The sequence below is a fragment of the Amblyomma mixtum genome, chromosome 7 (genome assembly GCF_055824585.1).
Source record: "Amblyomma mixtum isolate Tamu chromosome 7, ASM5582458v1, whole genome shotgun sequence".
NCBI classification, from domain to species: Eukaryota; Metazoa; Arthropoda; class Arachnida; order Ixodida; family Ixodidae; genus Amblyomma; species Amblyomma mixtum.
In genome coordinates, this window is record NC_143018.1 from 105,934,993 (window position 1) to 105,939,221 (window position 4,229).

Consider the following 4,229-nt stretch of genomic DNA (forward strand, 5'->3'; position numbering starts at 1 on the left):
TACCAATACCTCATGCTAGGTATATCCTGGGATAGCACAGCTAAGCCACTGCCAATTTTTAAGGCGGAAGCCTTTCATGCCTCATCGTTGTAAGCAGAAGTTGTCGACAGAAATGTCGCGCTTTTCAATTGGTCCGAATGGTCGCGACATCACAGTGCGCGAATTTCAAACGGGGCCAATTGTACTTTGGCTAGTAACCATGCAACCAATTAAAGGGATGGTATAGTGATGCTCCAATTAAGTGATACTGTGTTTAGTTAATTATTTTAATTAACCAATTAGCCTAGTTAAGCTTCCTAGTCAGACCACAAGAATAAAAAACCGAGTGCGAAATTCTTCGAGTTATGGAATCGAACCGGGGTCTACGGAGTGCGCGACGAGCACGCTAACCACTCCGCCACGCCAGCTTTTTTTTTTGTCTTTATTGACTGTTTTGACAGATTACAACACAATACAAACATATGTTCTGCGCTGCACTCTCAAACAGCAAGAGCGGACATGTGTTTCGTACACGGGAGAAAATCAAAACTGTTTCAAGGAACACAACCCTCCCATCAATTCGGTAACATTATCCAAAACATAGCTCCTTGTACACTTTGTGCAGCTTAAATATGTTTTGTTTGAAGTAATCTCGGACAGACCGCGCATCTTCATCGCAGTTTCGAACAGCCATCCTGCTTCGTCAAATACTGTGCAGGTCAGGAAGGAAAGTTGTAGTGCGTGGTTCATCATACCCGCGCGTTCATGAGCGCGCTTTCATGCGAAGGAGCAGGCAAGTTGCGCGCACGTAGATGAGCGCGCGTTCATGCGAAGGAGCAGGCAAGTTTCCAGGGGCGAAGCGACATTTATTCCCGCATGTTCGTCGGTGCGTGGCTGGCCGACATAAGCCCGCGCTTAGGTTGCGGCGCACGCCTTTTATTCGTTTTGGCGCGCCTGCGCATTAGCCAGGGCGGCGATAAGCCGGACACCACAAAAATAACATCGTAATTATAAAGATCTGGCTCAACGTCCAGGAATCATATTCCATACGGCGCATGACGATCATGTGGCGTTTTTTTTTGTACCGACCACCGCAGTATAGAGCATGCGATGTCGATTGTTCGCAGGTTTTGTGATGAAACCAATAGCGTTGCCAATCTTGAAAAATGTGCGGGCCTTTGGCATGGGAACTGGGCATCAGCGCCTTTGTTTCATGCAGGTGTAAGATGATCACGTGTCCCTTCCGAATACCTAGGTGTTCCTCTTGACAAGTATCGAGATAACGACGGCTTTTGGAAGGAGAAAATTCAAGAACTCTCCACGCGTACACAGCAACGGTCAGGAAAGGAACTGTCTATATTCGTATGCGCAAACATATGTAATGTACACCTGCTTTCAAAAGTGTGCTATTTGTTGCAGCCCCTTTCATGGTCACGACTTAGCATTCAAAAGTTTCGTCGTCTCTTTGCAGTTTTTGTTTGGCAGTCCTCATAGGAGACCGCTAAACGTGCTCATTTATTTCTGCGTTTGAGAAAAGGGGTCTTTCTTTGACACACTTGTACCTGAGGCAGGTGGTGTCAATTTATGCTTCTTCGAGATCAACGCGACCCTTTCCTTCGGACTTTTATTCAAGTGAGGCTTTCTTCAGCTTTGCCAAACCGTGTTATTTCCACTGTAGATGGGATGCGATACAGTGCAAGTAGTACGAGAGAATATCATGGAAAAAAAATTGGCAGAGGCTTAGCTTAGTTAAGCCCGGTAAGTTGCGAAAGCAATAGCCCTGGCTGCGCTTGGTTTTTCTGGTGGTGCGTCTTGGTAGTGCTCTTAGTTAAGGTTATGTTTATGAAAGTTTTGCCCATTTGTTTTACATGGCATTATACTCACCACACGAGGGCCCCCACGTGCTGGGAGATTTATGCGTGCTTCGGTCGCCAAAACGAGCGGCTGACGCTAACGGATGATTGTCTAGAAGCTTCCCTCTTCTTTCACTCCCACTTCCTCCCTTCCTGTACGGTGCGGTTCGGGGGTCCACCGAGATGACAGAGAATTTCCTTTCCTCAAAAAGCGTTGCGTTCAAAGGGCAAGGCATCACGCCGAACGGGTGCTGGCGTTCCTCCCTTCCTGTGGTTCGGGTGTCCACCGAGATGACAGAGAATTACAGCGCCATGCCTTGCCCTTTGAACGCACCGGTTTTTGAGGAAAGAAAATGGCGCAGTAATTCTCTGTCATCTCGGTGGAATTCTCTGTCATCTCGGTGGACAGCCGAACCAACCGCTACGCGCGCGAAGAACGCCGCGTTTGAGCGCGGAGTGATCGGACGCGTGGTGCATCGGCTCCGTCGATTTCTCGGCTGGAACCGCGGTAACCTGATGTAAGGCCTATCAAACCTGTGCGACTGCTACCGTGAAGTCAGCAGGATCCTGGAGAACCCGATCACACCCAGGTACGCTGAATTTGCGGCCATTTCGAGCAAGCCTCCGCATCACCACGTAGCGGTCGAGCTAAGCCTAACTGCTCCGGCTCCTCCGCCGCTGGCTGCGGAGACGCCTGCCGGCCAACCTCTCAACATGGCTCTACCTGAACAACGCGGATACGACCCCACGACTCTGTCGTGGTCATCTGTCCCTGTAAGCGAGCCAGAGGACGGCCCATCCACCATTTCGGCGCAGCAAGCTGCCATTTTCCAAGTCGTTGAGAGCCGGCGCCGCCGCCGGCAGAACGCACGAGGAGCGGCAACACCCAAGACTCCTCTCAACAATTCAACAACGGGAGACGCTCGCGCTCCGTCTTCTACACCTCCACAGAAGACTTCTTCACCAGTCTCGAAGTGGACTCCCAAGCCAACGGTCAGGATGGACCCTGACGACTACGTGGTCGTGCTGCAGCCACGCAGTACGGTCTCCCTCAAGACGGCCTTCCAGCAAGGTGAGCTCGGCGCTGCCATTACGCAACTAATCGGTAGGCAGCACATGAACACCATCACCATTTCACCAAATTGGGAACAGAACATCATCGTCTGTGGCACGCAGAACCCAGAAGTGGTTAAAAATCTCCTCACGGACATTCAACTTAACACCAGCAGAGGATCGCTCGCATTTCACGGCCACCTCAAGCTCACCGGTGATGTGTGTCGCGGTGTGATATCTGTTCACAACTTAGAAACCAGTGAGTCACTAAAACATAATGTGCAGTGGCGCGGTGGTGAACTAGTTCATGTGCGCAAGCTGGGACAATCAAACGTAGCTGTGCTGACTTTCGAGGGACGCACTGTTCCGCGTTACGTCCACTATAACGCAGAACTGACTCCCGTCAAGGAGTACAAAAAAACAGTGCCAGCGTGCTACCGTTGCGGCACACTGGGGCACCGGGTGGACAACTGTCCCACCCCGGTCAAGGAAAGATGCGGCCTTTGTGGCCAAAACGTGGGGCTTGGTACTGAGGGGATGGCCCCCCACGTGTGCAATCCTATCTGTTTAATCTGCGGGGGCCAGCACCTCACCAGCTCCCGCGAATGCACCGCGAAATTCATCAAGTTGCCGCAGCCAGGGCCCAGGACGCCACCCAAGGGAGCCAATGCCGGCGCTACACGGGGAGGGCGGCAGCGAAACAACCAGAAGACGCCACGGCGTGGCGTGATGCCTCCCCCTGGCAAGACAGCAACAGTAACGCCACCACCCGGAGCAGCGGAGTTCCCAGCTCTCAGCGCTTCATCTGGCGGCGCCGCCCGCAACCAACCCAAGGTAGGCAGCTGGGCGAGGGTCGCCTCCTCTCCTTCCCCTCCTCCCTCCTCCCCCACCAGCACCGCCGAGACACAGGAACTCAAGCGCGAGCTCGCCCTCTTGCGAGCTCAAAACGAAAAACTAGCCAGTGAGCTTAACTCGCTCAAATCCCAATTCCATACTCCGCCCGCGTCGAGCGACGAGGCAGAAAACATAACAGACAGGGAGATCCCTCCTCCTGTGGAGAGTCGCGCCGCGGCCCTGGAGACCCGGGTGACCGCAATTGAAACACAATTGGCTGACCTCCCCAAAATTATCCATGACACCATCGCGCGTCAGGTGGAGAGTGTCATCGCACAGGTGACACAAGCCGTAACGCACATTATCCAAAAATGGATAAAAGATAATCCGCGCGTCCTTAAACGCGTAGGACCCATCAGGGACGCTAACCGTCCCTCAAAATTCAATAGAGCTATTCCCGATGAGTTTGACTTTTCGGAAGACTCCTGCACGTCTGCGCCGGGCACTAGC